The sequence below is a fragment of the Primulina eburnea genome, chromosome 12 (assembly GCF_022965805.1).
Source record: "Primulina eburnea isolate SZY01 chromosome 12, ASM2296580v1, whole genome shotgun sequence".
Lineage (NCBI taxonomy): Eukaryota > Viridiplantae > Streptophyta > Magnoliopsida > Lamiales > Gesneriaceae > Primulina > Primulina eburnea.
The window spans coordinates 29,304,287-29,322,198 of NC_133112.1; the positions used below are offsets into that span (position 1 = coordinate 29,304,287).

General features: G+C 32.8%; 2 long non-coding RNA genes and 1 pseudogene across 12 annotated transcripts in view; 1 reads left to right on the forward strand and 2 right to left on the reverse strand.

Moving 5' to 3' along the window:
• Positions 1 to 9,770, forward strand: part of LOC140807363 (uncharacterized) — a 51,966-nt gene extending 42,196 nt beyond the window's left edge. For 4 of the 5 annotated variants that reach the window (XR_012112669.1, XR_012112672.1, XR_012112670.1 and 1 more), the window contains 2 exons: positions 8,566 to 8,727; positions 8,796 to 9,770. This is a non-coding gene — a long non-coding RNA (uncharacterized lncRNA). The remainder of the gene's footprint in view (positions 1 to 8,565; positions 8,728 to 8,795) is intronic. The other variant, XR_012112671.1, reaches the window with a different exon arrangement.
• Positions 4,074 to 8,568, reverse strand: LOC140807360 (uncharacterized). 7 transcript variants are annotated; one of them, XR_012112660.1, is made up of 5 exons: positions 6,905 to 8,568; positions 5,969 to 6,606; positions 5,437 to 5,890; positions 5,116 to 5,279; positions 4,074 to 4,954 (listed from the first exon to the last, which is right to left on the reverse strand). It is a non-coding gene; the product is annotated as an uncharacterized lncRNA (long non-coding RNA). The 7 variants fall into 7 exon arrangements; XR_012112663.1 differs by having other exon boundaries at positions 4,074 to 4,298; positions 4,883 to 4,954; positions 5,116 to 5,890; XR_012112662.1 differs by having other exon boundaries at positions 4,074 to 4,298; positions 4,846 to 4,954; positions 5,116 to 5,890.
• A 3,377-nt stretch (positions 9,771 to 13,147) lies between the features above and the next one.
• Positions 13,148 to 16,763, reverse strand: LOC140806758 (DUF21 domain-containing protein At5g52790-like; annotated as a pseudogene).
• Between the last annotated feature and the right edge of the window lie 1,149 nt (positions 16,764 to 17,912).

Consider the following 17,912-nt stretch of genomic DNA (forward strand, 5'->3'; position numbering starts at 1 on the left):
TACATGCTGAGAGATGACACAACTCCATGTGAGAGGGAGCTGCTCACGAGGTGGACTTGGCTACCCTTAGTTGGAGCCAGTTCAAGGATATCTTCATGCAAGAACTCATATATCATTTTTTTGTAGTTTTAAGTGAAGCTGTCGGATTACCTATTATCAACTCGAGTGAATGATTCTTATTCCACCAGAGGATTGGTCCAAATAGATTTGGATCTGGTTGTTGAACTTTTGGATCTTCATCAGTTTCAGATTCATCCTCCTCTTTATATATTTCGGGTTGGAGATTAATCACCGACTCAACTTCTTCAACGGTCTTATTTTGTGAAGGTTTTTCATGGATGATTGGACTTGCTTCATGTATGATTCCAGCCATTCTTAAATATATCTCATGATTATTTTTAGAATCAAGGTTAATATCATCCAATTATTGCTCAAATCATGTATATTACTAATGATATTAATATGACAGATAGAAGATTTATTAAATACCACATGTACGAATTCTTCAACGGTTACTTTTTTATAATTATAAACTCTATAAGCTTTACTAACCAAAGATCAACCTAAGAACACACGAACATCAGATTTGGTATCAAAAGTGGTTAAATGTGTTTTACCATTACTGTGAATGAAATACTTACAACCGAATATACGAAAATATTATATTTCTGGCATTTTGCCTGCCCAGATCTCATAGGGAGTATTTCCATGATTTTTGTTGATCATTGATCTATTATGTGTATAACATGCAATGTTTAAAGCTTCTACCCAAAACCTTTTAGAGATACCAGATTCATCTAGCATGATTCGAGCTACTTATTTGAGTGTTCTGTTTTTTCTCTGAGCATTTGAGGTGATATTGCAGCTGAAATCTCATTCTTAATGCCATTTTCTTTTAGATAGGTTAAAAGAACCATGTTAGTGAACTCGGTGCCACGGTCACTCTTTATCCTATTCACCACTACCGTTCTCTGAGTCTATAATATCTTTAAAAGCTTGATGAGTTGAGCAGCATTATGATATTAAGAACTCAAGAAGATCACCCATGCAAATTGTGAGAAATCATCAATAATCACCAAGGTGTAATTCTTTCCCCTTAGAATCATTACGATTATTGGACCAAATAGGTCAATGTGTAGAAGTTTCTGGCATCGAGTCGTTGAGGTACTTCATTTGTTTTTGAAAGTTGATATAGCTTGTTTACCTAACTGACATGCAGAAAAACTTTATCATTGGTAAAATCAATGTTATGCAATCCTGATACTAGGTTTTTTTAGTTAAATTGACAACTGATTTGAAATTCAAATGATTTGGAAATTTATGCCATAACCAATTCTTATTTTCATGCAAGGCAACAAAACACGAAGGAGAATTCAAATTATTATAATTCAAGATAACTTTATTGGTCTTTTGTTCTCTTAGTCTGGTTATCATAATATCACAATTTACCGATTAACTGTGGAAGGGTGTTTGTGAAATTCGACTAAATAATCAATGTCACAAATTTGGCTTATGCTAATCAAGTTATAGCAAATATTTTCAACCAATAAAACATCTTTAATAATGGTTCTTTCATGCATAATCTTATACTTACCCACAATTACCGTAATAATTGTCACCGAAATTAATTCTGGGACATTTGTGGTTAATGACTTCGGATAATACGTTGATGTTACCAGTCATATGTCTGGAATATCTACTATCCAGAAAGCAGGTTGATTCTTTGAGAAAATTCTTTTTTAACACCTACAATCATTGAAATAAGAATTTGGTATCCAAATCTAGTTGAGTCCTGAACGGATTATCCTTTTTGGACCTACACTTGAATTAGCCTAACAGGCTTACTAGTGTGTGTATCCAAATAAGTGCGAGACTGTACATATACTGGTGAGGTTGTATGATGTGCTCTCTCGAAGAAAGTTGTTTAGGCCATACATCATTCCCATTCATTATGTATCTCTTTTGAACATGTCTACAATTATGGTAACAGCTAGACTTCTATTCAAAGAATAATGTCTAGTTAGACTTGGTTTTATGTGAGACGAGTTCGAGGCGTTGTGACCGGCTTGACTTTGTCTACTTTTTAACAAAGTCTGGTTTGACTTAGAAATCTCTGGTTCGATATAACCTAAACTACAGTGCTTGGCCTTGTTTTCAAGATCTACATTCTGTTTATGTTGAATTTTTCGTTAATCATGTTCATATATTGTGCTAGATCAGACAAATTTTATCATCTTAGACTTGCCTTTGTCTATCATGATTGAGCATTTGCCTCAAAAGAACTACACTCATTATTGCCGAACCCTAGCCCAGTTCTATCATTGACAAGCTTTTACAGCTCATACATCTTCTCAATGGCGGCAGAATACTTGTTCCAAGTATTGAATAAAATTTTCAATCAGAATACTTGGAACACTCTTTGCATATAATCATTTTTAGTCTCTAGCAGAGTGATTTTTACTTCCAGACAGTCAACTTTCTTTAGCTGCGAGTTTCAATTTAGATAGTGGACAAGTCATAAAAGAGAAATAAGTTGTTACAACTTTTGTAAATCCAAAGCCTTATATTGAAATTATTTCATAAGTGGAAGAAAGAGTGGCATATGAGCTTGAATCTCTGAACATCCATAGAAAACACATATGTTATTTCTTTACTTCATTTATTTATCTTATTTGAATTATCTTATTCGAGTATAAATTAGTCATAAGATTCAACGGACCGTTTCCACACAATATGTGGTCCGATCATTTAATATTTGAGAAAATCTTATCTTGATATGCGGACTGTTTCCGCACAATAGGTGGTCCGATCGTTTCTCAATAGTTGCAAAAATCTTATCTTGATATTTAATACTATCAAAATCGATCGCACTATTTGACAGAGTTTAGAAGAAATTTTTAAAAAAGTTTATTCATATCTCTCGAATCTCTAATCCAATCGTAACACAACAATTGTAAATGAGTCAATTAACTCTTTCTCACGAGCCTAGTTACCTAAATATTTATCTATTAAAAAAATATAATCAATTTCGTTGACTATCCCCAAGTCTAAATGACCATGTTCAAGATCACATCCATTGAAATCTAACCACGTGGATTAGACAAAATAAAACATAACAATATTTTCAGCACGAAAAATTAAATAGAACATAGATGTGTAATCCGAAATAGTATTAATGGTCTTCTCAACCATACACAAATATATTAGGTGAATCTAATACCAATGGATGAATCAATCGCTCGACCCTTTAAAACAAAAACTATACAAAATTATAATGATATAAGTTCTATTTTCTTAACTATGTCGCAATCAAGTATCGAGCTCCGATCGTCCTTACAATAATTATTGCTTCATAATATATATAATGGGTGCCATAAAATGATGAATATATAGAACTGGCCTCGACTCTGTATACACGTTGCATAAATGAAGCTCTTAATTTTATCATATCACTAGCTAGCAAGGCATAATTTATTTATTGTATTATTAAGAATGTTGTTAATATAGTAATATCTTTGGTAATTTGGTATGAAAACTTCTTTATTGAAAAACCTTATAATTTATTTCGTATATATATTAATAAAAAAAGTAGGTCTTTTGTGAGACGATCTCACGAATCTTTATCTGTGAGACGGATCAACCCTACCGATATTCACAATAAAAAGTAATAAATTAAGTATAAAAAGTAATATTTTTTCATAGATGACCCAAATAAAATATCTGTCTCACTAAAATACGACCTGTGAGACCGTCTCATACAAGTTTTTGCCATAAAAAAATTGATAAAGAAAATCGTCCACTCAATCTTTATTAATTAATTAATTTTTAACACGCGCAGCGCACTTGCTTAGCTACTACTAGTTATTAATTAACATGTGTTATAATTTTGAAAATCAATATTAAATTTTGTCAAGTTTCGAGCACTCAACGATTGTGTTTCAGGTGATGATTCAGCATAATACACAACTAAAAAGTTGTCTTCATTGATTTTCACATGCATTTTATATATGTAATACATTGAACTATTAGTGTCACTTTGACACTGTAATATGAATTCAAGAATTGGAGACTAATAATTCGAAGTTCCTTCACACATTCTGTTATCAAGGGTCGTTCTGTACTGTCTAAACCGGCACATCTCGATGCTAAATTCACAAACATGGCTATCGACTCCATCATGTATTATCCCGATGCTAAATTCGCAAACATGGCTATCGACTCCATCGTGTATTATCCTGTTCCATTTCTTGATTGATCATCTTCTTCAGCTTCTTCGTGTCATTCAGAATGTGTCTAACCTGTGAAAGTTTCAAGCACATGAATGGTAATTTGGTAATGCTTATAATAATTTCAAATGGTTTCTGAACATTTTAGATTGATCCTCAGAAACTCAGATGATTCTGAAGTAAATGTAGTACCAAGTTTTGTTCACTTGGTTCAGGTCTACCGCCCTCTTTGTCAAAATCTGGAGTAGAACGACTCAAAACACATATACATCACTTTGTAAAATGAGTTCTCATGTCTGTCTCCAAGGTATATACACTTCCATAGCTCAATTGTTCTTGCCATTTTGTAAATTGAAGTTAGAATAGACCTTATATTCTTAGTTTCTAATCACCATCAAAAAATATTAGTTACGAAAAAAAAGCTATTTTTAAATTTATTAGATGAAATCCAAGTTAGGATAGGGAACCCAAAAATATTTAAGATTCCTCATTAAAAAATAGAGCAAAAGTTTTGATCTCGGAGTTAAATCACTTGAAAATCTTGGTCCTCTTCATGTTCTTGCAACAGAAAATGATAGATGTGATTTTATTTTCTTCAAACTTCAAAGCATATTTATACCAACGAATACTCCGTATCAAAATAGAGCCGTAAGTACCGAGCATTCTAGCTGTCACACATGTTTTTCTTTGCTCTCTGGCATCAACTTTGCTAGCCCAAAATCTGATATCTGCACTAATCCAAGGAAAAACAAACACAAACAAATCAGCTCTAATTTTGTAGTACACTCTGAAAGTGGATCGAACAGTCGATGAACAGGGCTAGTTGACCCTTCAAATGCAAAACGTTTTATGGATTCACTCCTATCTAGGCTTGCAAATCACAGATTACCTTTGCTTCATAGTTACTGTGAAGAAGTACGTTAGCGGATTTGAATTCTCAGTGGACAACAGGAATCCCAATAGCAGAACTTGAATGCAGGTATGCAAGTCCTCTAGCAGCTTCGACAGCCACTTTCAACCATAAAGACCAATCCATCTTCACTTCTCCTATCCCTAAATTCCCATAATCAAACATTTCAAAAATTTTGCTAATTTTAACACCATATCTACTATTTTACTGCCTGAATATTCGTCGTGTGTCCCATAATGCGACATTTTAGAAACAATATCTTCAAATTCAAAAAAACAAAAAGTAAAAGACAAACCAAACCATTCAAATGATTTTGCAGGTTCCCTTTGTTCATATGTTCATAAACAAGGAACCTATGCTTCCCATATGCACAATACCCTATTAATGTCACAAGTTTTGGATGTTATAATCTGCTAAAAATATCAACTTCCACCCGAAATTCTCGCTCCCCTTTCGCTTCTTTAAACTGTGGCAGCTCCATTTTCTTGATTGCTACAACTAAAGTTGTTCATCTTCATTTGAGGCAAGAATTTAACACTAAAACAAGAAATTCGTGCTAGAACATACCTCTCCAGAACGCAGAGTTCTTTTGTATACTCGGCCAAATCTCCACCCATTCCTAATAAATTTTCATTGCCAAAAGAACAAGTTGCCTCCGCCATTTCTCAGAGAGTAAAGACAGATGATGTGTTACGCCTCTCCGCTGGTGGAATCCCACATTCATTTTTCCAGTATTCCAGTGGCTTATATATCCCTGAAAAAAAAAATTTACTCCGAACCAAGATCAAAAACTTGTATCAACATAAATTGAAAATCAGGAACTGAAATATACAGGGATTGATCTGATCTTCAGACTTGCTTCTCCTAAGCTTGTTCCAAGCAGAGACTAGACCAATCAAAGACATTGTTAAAAAAAGAAACATATTGGCTACAACATGATGATTAATTTGTTTGTCGAATAATTTTTTAACATGATGGATTTCTTCAAATTGAATATAAAAGAATTATGCAAACAAAATTCATGCAAACAGAAATGTATAAAACATTTGAGACAACAATGTAGTGAATAAATATGAGTCACAAAGAGACAAAGGCAAGGGTCTGAAAGGCAAGGGTTTGAAAGCCAAAAGAGTTTCAACTTTTGAAGTTGCCAGTGTATCCTCTTGTTCAAATATATAGATATCAAACTGATATAGTTCTAAAAAGGAAAAAAAAAGGCGGAGGGAAGGGCTTGAACTTTTAAAGTTGCCTATGTATCCTCTTCGGGTGTAGAAGAATCAAAGCCCACATAGTTCTCTTACCTTTTTAACCCTTCTTACCTTAGAGAGTGGCGTAGCTCAATCACTCTCACCCATTCACCTCATAGTTGTTCGTTCCACGTGAATTGTTCTGGCTCGTCAGGTTCAACTGGAAATGTTATGTTCGACTGTCTTTGTCCAGTAATCTAACAATGCTTGGGCCTCCTAATTCCTGGGAAAAAGGGTTGAGCATTTTTCATCTTTCATTTCTCAATTACCAAATATACATGTCCCTAACAATCACAAGAGACATTGGAACCCAACATTTATAACTTTTTTTACTAGAAAGACTATTTGATAATTTCCTTCGGAAGCTGACATCAAATTAAATAACATGATAGCCTCTGAATTTCCTAATTCTCTAACATAAAAACATCAGCAGGTATCCAATTCGTCGAACCAAATGATTCAAACATATATTAAACAAAAACATATTCATTTCATTTTCTTTATGGGAGTTTGGATACCACCTGTGAGGAATGTCTTGTATTCTGTCAAATGAACTATAGTAAGTGCTCCAGCGAGCATTAGCAATTGATTGCTCAAACAGCAGAACGCCCTGTCCTATGTGGCTGGCTTGGATGACAATGATCAAAATATGGCATTTGAAATTATATAGAGTCTAAAATCTTTAACTTCCACTCGGTAAGTTTTGGGTATGAATGACAAACGATCGATGCTTTGATTTATGGAGAAGTCATGTTGGAACTAATGTAAAACAAGTTGAATCATAAAGTATCATGAATGCTTTTGTCACAAAGAATAGTCTGTTCACGAAAAAAAATGCATACATATTTTTCTGAAAACACGCATTCTCTTCCAATGGTTTTTATGAGTTAAGTTCCATTCTCTAACTTCTTGTAAATTTTCTTGGGTTGTAAATACACATTATGTAATGTGTGTCTGGGTGTCGTAAGTCAGCATTGTCCTCTTTTATTCAGTTTCTTTTGAATAACCTTGGTACTAACATGAATTGACAGTAACCAAAGAGGCAAGATGCTAAATCTTTTCAACCCCGATAATTCCTCAGATGTATGTTATCAACTGTAAAAATATACAACCGCTTTTTTTTTCAATTTTCAACAACACAATGCTCATAATGGGGATTTAATCAAAGTTATACTCAAAAGTAGAAATTCGTACTCATCAAGCAATCAGATCTACTCAATGCCAAGTATAAATCAAGTGTGTGGGTGAACTAGACAATCATCTTTTGAGGAAGATCTTCAAAATCAGCTAATTGAAAGACAGAAATGGAAAGTCTTGTTCAAACTTTACCCTGCAATCTTAAGTATAGGTAGCTTTTTCCAAATCTATATGGTTCATGGTTGGTAGCTTTCACTCTAATACCTTCATTTGTTAGGTAGCTTTTTCCGGCTAGAGCTTCACACTAACATTCAATTTGCATAGGTAGCTTTTTCCAAATCAACATGATTAGTAGCTTCACTCTAATACTTTCATTTGTTAGGTAGCTTTTTCCAACCGGAGCTTCACACTAACCTTCAATTTGCATAGGTAGCTTTTTCCAAACACAAAAGCAGTACGGATTTTGTTTCCTTACTGCCCTTTTTTTTCAATAAACCTTCATATGATTTTTCTTTGAGCACGTTTGATTAGACTACAAGGGTGGATTAAATCCTAAGTCACGAGTAAATTCCATTTTCTATATTTCAAAGAGCCTCAAAATCAAATCTCACAAAAAAAGAGCTGCATAGCGCGTGCAAAATAATTGATTTTGACCAAACTCAAGCCAATCAAAATCAATTTACAATTTTTTACGTTTGAGCATAACTGACAGTGAAACACACATTTAACAAGATATCGTTAAATTGAAAATTTACGCAAAAAAAAAAATTTAATGACACATACACCTAAGGATTTCTAAGGGTTTCAAAATTTAGAGCACCAACCACCTTAGTCAGCAAGTTGAATTTCTATTGCAACACATTATTCTAAATCAGTTTCTACGTAATTTTTGGCTTTAATACGAAAGATAAGCTGCTAATTCATGGTAACGGATATACTAATTGAACTTTCAAATCTAAAATTTTATTCATGTCTAGGTCCACATATTGATTAGTTTAGTTTTTTCTTTTCGAACTATCAGATCTGAAATTTCATTAATGGCTAGGTCCATATATTGATTTGTTTAGTTTTTTCTATGATTCAGTGGTGGCTTTCACTCTATCGTTTCAACGTTATTTCTGGCTTTAATGCAAGAAGATAAGCTGCTAATTCATGGAAACGAATATACTAATTCAACTATCAAATCTGAAATTTTATTCATGGCTAGGTCCACATAGTGATTTGTTTATGTTTTTCAATTTGAACTATCAGATCTGAAATTTGATTAATGGCTAGGTCCATATATTGATCTGTTTAGTTTTTTCTATGATTCAGTGGTGGCTTTCACTCTATCGTTTCAACGTAATTTCTGGCTTTAATGCAAGTAGATAAGCTGTTAATTAATGGCAACGGATATACTAATTGAACTATCAAATCTAAAATTTAATTCATGGCTAGGTCCACCTATTGATTTGTTTAATTTTTTTCAATTTGAACTATCAAATCTGAAATTTGATTAATGGCTAGGTCCATATATTGATTTGTTTAGTTTTTTTATGATTAAGTGGTGTCTTTCACTTTATCTCTTAAACGTAATTTCTGGCTTTAATGCAAGAAGAAAAGCTGCTAATTCATGGCAACGGATATACTAATTGAACTATCAAATCTGAAATTTTATTCATGCCCAGGTCCACATATTGATTTGTTTAATTTTTTCAATTTGAACTATCAAATCTGAAATTTGATTAATGGCTAGGTCCATATATTGATTTGTTTAGTTTTTTCTATGATTTAGTGGTGGCTTTCACTCTATCCTGGAGGTTGATTTTTTCGCATCATATATATGGTTAGCTCCAAATATTGGTATAGCTGAATTTTTTCCATAATATTTGCTTCTTTGTTCTTTTCGACTATTAATCAGACATGGTAAAAAATTTCTAGGGAAACAAATTTTCAAAACCGTAACCAAAAGTCCATCAAACTCTTTAGTTCGAAAAACTAAACTATCGTAAAAATTTTATACGGAAACTAATTTTAAAAAACTTAACCAAAAGTCCATTCAACTCTGTAGTTCGAAAAATTATGGTAAAAAATTCTAGGGAAACTAATTTTGAAAAGTCCAGTAAACTTTATTTCGAAAAACTATAGTAGACAATTTCTAGGGAAACTAATTTTCAAAACTGTAACCAAAAGTCCATTCAAAAATGTAGTTCAAAAAACTCAAGTTATTTATGTAAGAAAAAGAGAATTTTAAAAAGATAAAGCATTGTATTTGTGCAAAAGATTTAAAGATTACTGTATTTAATGTATTTGACATTTAACTCACTTGCATGTTATTATTTTTGTACTTGATAAGAGAGATACGTGACAAATATTAAATATAATGAAGTTTAATGCAAAAATTTCAATTTTAAAAACACCAAGATTTATATAAATTTATATTTATATTTTTATTTGTAATTATATATTCTTGAATTAATAATTAAAATCTATTAATTAATAAAGACAATACAAACCAAACAAAACAAAACAAATTATATTATTTTATTATTTAATTTAATGAAGGGAATGACATGAATTTATATTTATATGCATAATTATATAGATTTAGATTTGAGTTATATTTATATATTCTTAATTAATTTTAGTACATTAATTTATGAAGAAAGACAAACTATATATATATATATTTATATATATATTTGAATTAATTAAATGATAAAGATATAGATTAGACTTATACTTATATATATATATACATATATATATATGAATTAATTAAATGATAAAGATATAGATTAGATTTATACTTATATATATATATATATATTATTGAATTAATTAAATGATAAAGATATATAGATATAGATTAGATTTATACTTATATAGTATAACACTAATGTGAGTTTCACGGTAACACACACACACACTTCCTTATGCATCAAGAGTTATGATTGTCATGGACTTAGCCCTTCTATGTACTCGTCTGGCCTAGCAAAACAACCTATTGTTTCATGCTTATGTGCAAGTAACTTGAGAAAGAGTGATTCAAGAGAACTTTGAAAGAAAAAGTAGTATGGCTCGAAATTTGATGATTTACAAATGATAGCTTCACCATATTTATATCAGTGACTTCCTACAATGAATTTCTAAGATTTATTTGATCTAACAGTGAATATCAACTCTCAAGAAGGTTCTACCATGTACAAAATTCCGGAGATTTCTATCTACATTATTCTACACAATTCTACTATATACAAGTGAATTCTAGAAAATTTTATAAATCAGAGAGACACATACGGTTAAACAATGCTTTTGAGATTACAAAACTTCTTCAAATGTACTTTAATTTCAAAAATACATTTGAGATAATTTTATAATGTCAATGTATAACCATGTATGTAACAATCATTGTGCATATAACATTTTTCCGTGATCAAACCACATAGGAGCATTTCATCGATCGACTCATTGTTGGGATTTTGTTACGATGAGTTAGTTTATTATATTCTTTGAGAATCAATATAGTTCAAACAAGTGTCCATTATACAGTAACATTGAGGGATGTTTTTCCTACCCAAATAGAGTCCCTAGTTGCCAAACCGAATGCTGCACACGCTTATGTGAAGGCTGGAATGGAATTATTGCTTGTATGGTTCACAAGGGTCGGTTAAGGGGTTAGCCATCGCATGGCTCGGCCAGAGCTTGACCAGAGCTCGGGCTGGAGGTGGTTGGTAGTGAGGAGTAGTCCTAGCCATGCTAGGACTCAAGCACGACGGCTAGGGAAGAGCCAAGCGAGCTTGGAGTCTTCCCAAGCCAACCGAGAACAACAATGGGTGCAGGGTGGATCACGGCTTGTCCAGGGGTCCAGGATAGGTCTGATAGGGTCTAGTGAGGGTCCAGAGGGTGAAGGCGCGGTGGTGGCTCCAGGGTAGGAGTCCTAGCCGAGTTTCGAAGAGTCCTAGGTTGTGTTGCTAGGATCGCGTGGCTTCTATGCATCGCGCCTGGACCTGCAGTGGGTTAGGTCGAGTCCAGGGGTTCAAGAGGGTCCCTAGAGGGGCTGGCTCGGGTGTGGCTTGAAGAAAACAAGAGATTCCTCGAGGGTTAGCGTTAGGGTTCGAATATTAGATTTTAAAAGGTTAAGGCTTGAACCGTGGGTCCACCAGGGTAGTTCATGGTTCACAGGGGTAAATTAGCCAATAAAATTATATGTTTTAAATTTGGGAATTTAATATTAAATTTGAATTAATTGGGGATTAAAACGCTCTATGAATTAATAAATATGAAATTAAATCAAAAACCATGAATTTAAGGTAAATAAAAATATAAGAAATTTAATTTAAGTTTAAATAATTATTTGGGATTATCTAATATCAACGAAAGTAAGAAAAAGTCAAAATCGAGAAATTTTACATCTAGGGTAAAACGGTCATTTTACACCTGAAAATAGTAAATGTCCTGGCAGTGCCCTGAATTATGTAAAATATCTTAATATGTTTATTTTAAATATTTATGGAATTTTATGATGAAATATTAATGCTAAAAGATACGTTGCATGCTTGGTTTAAAAGAAAAATGATTTATGCATACATTAATTTTTATAAGTGATGAAACCATGAAAAGTTGAAGGAGGTAAAGTAATTGTGACTAATATGATGATACAATGATTATGATGATATGTAAGGCCAAGGCTCAGTTGACGGGTGAGAGTGTCGCCGATGTCCCCGCCGCCCAGTACTGTAGTAATATGTAGATGGATCCATTGACCTTCAGCTGATACGAAAGTCACAGTTAATGATCTGAATTCAACGAAAAGGAAAAAATATACATATATGATGAAAAGGAAAATATTTATGATGGAAGGAAAATGTTTAAGTTTATGCATGTTTATGAAATGTTATTTTATGTAAAAGTATTTTCACTGTTGCATCGATTGTACATATACTACTTGTTACCAAAATTATGGTTTGCTGAGTCATTAGACTCAGTAGGTGTGATCGATGCAGCTGAGCATGATAGTGATGTGGTTGAGGGACTTGATGGTTGATCTTGCTGGACTGAAGGTGCACATAACTCGAGGACTAGCGCTAGTTTTTCCGCATTTACGTTTAAGTTTATGATAAAGATTTTTACAACTTTTATGATGCTTTTTGAGTGGTTTTTGAGAAGATGCTAGAGTTAATTTTATTTTGAAGTATTGCTAAGTTTAGGTTTGGTAAAACGTTCGACGATTTTAGATTTGAATTCTTTAATTTGAATTTTTAAATAAAGTTAGTGATTTTATTTTTTTTAAATGATAAAAGGTAAATTTAAAATATTTTTAGATATATTGTAGCATTAGACCGAGATATTGTAGCATTAGACCGAGATGTTAGAAAAAAAATAATTTTTTTAATAGATTTTAAAGAAAAACGAGTAGTGGACGTTTCATGATGTGTATTATTTTATACATCAACCGATATCATTATTAAAGTGAGGTGTGTTTTAGGTAGTGAAACAAACACATTAAGATATTAAAATAGTAGTATGATAAAAAAAAATAGTTATTGGTTAAGAACAATAGTAAATGGATTAGTCTTTTAAAAAAATGGAGATAAAAACCAAAAATAGATTTAAAAAAAAAACAAAAACAAAAACAAACAAACAAATGGAGATGGTGGAGCATTTTAGGAAACAAAAAGAGCCATGACTAATAAACTAAAAGTGGTTACTCTAAAGGATTCTTTTTGGTACATAGTATAGATTAATTTTGGTACGCTTGATGGAGGAGGTTAAAGATTGTGTCTAACTTACTTGTTGTGAACGTCAACATATTCATCGGTTTCGTCCAATATTGGTCCCTTGAGAAACATACAAGCACATAGAGATTTCGATATGATTGAGGAAAAAAAAAATAAAGCATCTACTTGGAAAATTTAATTTAGTGTCAACTTAGTTTACCTGAAGTAGTTCTTCCAGAACATCTTCCATCATAATGGTACCAAGAACAACTTCATCTGTACTAGGGGAAGAACTTAAGTTTTCTACACTAATTATTATGTCTAAGTTGGAGTTGATGTTCGTTTTCGACTCGTTAGATTTTGGGGGCATGCTTTCCGTTACATCCTTGAGATAACTGACATTCTGTACAACACCACCCATACGGCTCTGCCCTTTCTGAAACTGGTTCAATATGTCATACAATGGTAAACTTTCGTTGAATCTGTCATACGCCAAAAAACAAGTAGAGTTTTATATGGTTTGATAGAATATGATGAAAGTCTTGAAGTCGGTTTAGTAAGTAAAATTTTAATGAAGGAAATAAATATAAATTGTTGGAATGATGTACCTAGCCCCTAGGTATTCTCCTTATGGTAAGATTTTTTATGGGGAAATCGGCTTCTGGCCAACATTTGATCAAATTCTTGACTTATTGTCGTTTCAAGAACAATATAGAAACCAACTTAGGTTCTAACGAATCAATATTTTCTTTCACGGTGGTTAGGAAAATTAATGTAAAGAACTTAATTGCCCACCATTTTTCCAAGTGAAATACTAATAACGTGTGCCTATTGGAGAAAAGCGTTTTTTCCAAGGTAATAATCTTTTTTCATCGGTTCGACTTAAGACTACTTGGTTTTGCTTACCAGAACGAGGCCAACAATGTTTGTTGGAGAAACCAAGTATACTTGTATACGACTCTGGCCTTTGCTTATTACCTGCAGATCCATAGTATCACAAAGGACAGATATATTCGTAGACATACAAGAATGTAAACTTCGGATGGAGAAAAGAGCAGAGAGATTGCTGGATACTTGTCAAGTTTAGCATTAAGATCAAGTGAAAAAACTCTAGACAAAGGTGTCATCGCATCTCTAGCAGTTTTCTCAGTCAAATCCAAAGCTCCAGAAATGATGGTTGTTTCATCAAGGTTAATTCACCTCCCTTTCCAGCCTGACATCAGAGATTCATTATATCCAAAAATGGCTCTAGAGATTAATATGGGGTCATACATAATTTAAACATGTTGGGGAACTATGGCTCCAACATATCCACATTCGCTTATGCCGCCATTAGTGAAGCAAGTCAATACTCAAAACTTATTATCAGTAGTCCGATCATGTTCATATTGGGTTTTGTTGTTAGCAGTTTTTTCTGCTACTACGGCCCCCCCCCCCCCCCCCCCCCCCCCTCCCCCCCGAAGTGACTAATTGTGTGGTTTGATTATTGAAACATAGATTTTGTACTGCTGTTTAGTGTAAAATATTTGAGTTGTAATCATCATATGTAGATTGGTAAATAAGGAAGTATGATCCTATATGTGTCTATGGAAATCATGTGTTCCATTATTTTATCTTCAATTGTTTATCACATATATATGTTCTTACGAGGAAGTTGTCTGTAAATATGATATTTCCCATTTTTATTAAAATCAATTTAAACAAACATCATTTCCACGCATGTCAACCAAGGTTTTCTGCTCAGCACGCCTCAGTAAAGCAGAATGGCTCTTCCCAAGCAACAAATCCAGAAGCTTTCTAATGGGGTACGATAAAAGGAAAACTATTATCACCAGCAATCTTACTAGTACTGAGAATATTGCTCCAATACTACCATATATTGAGCACACGGATTGAGGTTGCGCGAAAAAGAAGAATGAGACTACGAATAAATCGACTTAATCGTAGGTGTGAAAATAGACACGATTACAAAATACCCCATCTGGGAATGTGATGTGCATGGACACATAATTTGTATCAATAATCTATATAAAATGAATTGTATATTTAATTAAATTTTGAGAAGCTTTAAAAACTAATCTGATATCACAACTACTATTATATGTCATAAAAAGTGTGCACTTTTTTTTTAATTTATACTAGATATAATGCTCGTGTGTTGCATGTGAAAAACATATGTTGAAATAATTAAAATTCAAAACAAATTTAGTTAACTCAACAAAAGATAAAAATAATAACATTATAAAATTTAACAGTTCATGTTAATTACTGATATGTAACTGATTTGGATTTAAAAAAAACATATTTGTTTAATTTTTAAAAAAGATTTTGATTATTCAATTTTACTCCTATGTTTTTTTATCATAATGTTTTTTGTGGGACTCTTAACTTTTAATCGTTGTTACAAAGCAATTTGATTAGAGTTAATTAATTACAGCGGAAAACGAGGAAAAAATTCTATCAAGATAGTGTACGCAGGTGTGCGAGATCTGCCAAGACGCGCACCTAATTCTATCCGGAAGTGGTTTGAGATTGCTTCGCGTGCAGGTGCGCCACTTCCTGCACAGGTGCATGCTTTGTTCTGTCCGAAGCACTATTTTAGGTTTTGAATTAGCCAAAACAACGTGAAATTGTAGATCTATGTCTTGGCTTTCATTTGCCGCTGACCTCACTCAATTTGGACATCGGACACGAATGTTATGCACATTCTCCTAAAATGTGTCAGTGCAGAACTTCAATACACACGACACATTTCAGGGTGATTTTGCCCCTATTTTCAAATGGATTTGGATCAAACTCAAAACATAAAAGTTTTAGTGCTATGTATTAGCTTTCTAATAAATTAGTTTCATCTGATTTGAAATAATTCCCAGACAATTATGCTGGAAACCGTAATATGTGACACTTCTCTATTGCGGTTCAACATACTTTTCAAGTACAAATCAATTACTAATACAAGCTTTCATTATCACAACATATTTTCTCACTTTCATTGTAAGTTATATACTTCATACACTTAATAATATGCCAATTTCATGAATTATCGAGAATCAAAATATGATTGATAATACGATACAAGGTCCTTATAATTTTCTTTTGTTATTTGTCATCTCTCTCAAGAAATGCATATAATTTATTGGATTATTCAATTATTACATTTTTTTGGGCCATCAATGATCTACAACTTTTTAATTACATTGGTGTTGACTAGTATTTTCTTTTATGTAAATTGGCAATAATTGATACCAGATATTTCTACTTTCCTAGTCACCTTTAATTTATCAGACACTTATACATGATAGCATATAAAATGCATATTATTATAACAATTTACCAACATATAAAAGTGTTGATGTACTGATAAAAAAATATTGATTGAATGTTGTCATTTATTTTCAATTTACGATAATAATATTTTTGACAATAAATCATCTTTTCACCGACTCTTATGACATCTATTTTAATATTTCATATTAACTTATAAGCATATTGAGTACAATTAATGTAAGGTCCAAGAAATTCGAACTATGTAACCTGACTGCATGTAATCTAGGGTTTTTATTTAAAATATGTGTTTAATGATTTTTATGCATTTAATTTATGATTATTGCATGAATAGGTGTTTATTCATTTTTTTGTTAAGATTTCATGCATTAGGGCTTTAAGTTGCATTTCGCGCTCGAACGAAGAACGAAGACCGAGGATAATTAGGAAAAATATTTTTATTTAATAATTCTTTTTAATTATTTAATACATGGTGTATTTAGGTGACATTTTCGTAAATGGGCCTTGGTTGGGTATTTTTACCCGCCGGGTAATATTTCTAACTCGTACGCAAAATTTAACGAGTCGGGGGATTTTTGAGGGTTCGGACAATATTTTCAAAAATGTACCTAAACGAAATATTTTTCGGGAGTTTTATTGGGCTCGATAGGTTTATTTTATTGCTTGATGGGCCCAAAACCCTTTTAATCCCTTTAATTTTTATTTAAGTGCCCATTAGTGCTTAAGTATGCCATTTAAACACTCTACACTCTAACCCTAACCCTAGCCTACCTCTCGGCCGCCCTTCCCATAGCAAAACATCAGTTTTTGAAACTTATTCAACAGCCATCTCGGTTTTCCCTCAAGTTTTCAATAAAAATTCTTCCCCGCCTCTCCGGTGCATGTTTTGAAAGGGATCGATTTTAGGGTGCCCGAATCCGCAACGGTAGCAACAAAATTTCGATTTTTTACAAGAAAAATTCGAGCACCACTATACTAGTGTGTTAGCATATACAAAAACACAAAAATCTCATAATAGGGTGTTTTAGAAATGTACCTATCAATCTTAAAAGATTGATGATGGCTCCAACTAAGGTGTAAACACCTTAGCTCTTGAATGGCAAGACAATCTTCCAGCTTCCTTTGAGCCCACCTTGCTCAAATATTAAGCCCACCACCAACAAGCTAGATCCACTCTAATTTTGCACTACAAAAATTAGAGCATTTTTCTTTGAGAAGTGTATTGTTTCCTCAACAATTGAAGAACAAAAATTGAGAGAGAATTGAGGGAGAGATACATCCAAAATTTCGGTCATTAGGGTTGTCAAGGGGAGAGGGATGACTTTTTTTTGGTAGTGTAAAAAGCTAAAACCTCTTTTAGCATGCCAAGCCTTGGAGACACAAAAAGTTGTCTCCCAACCTTTCACCT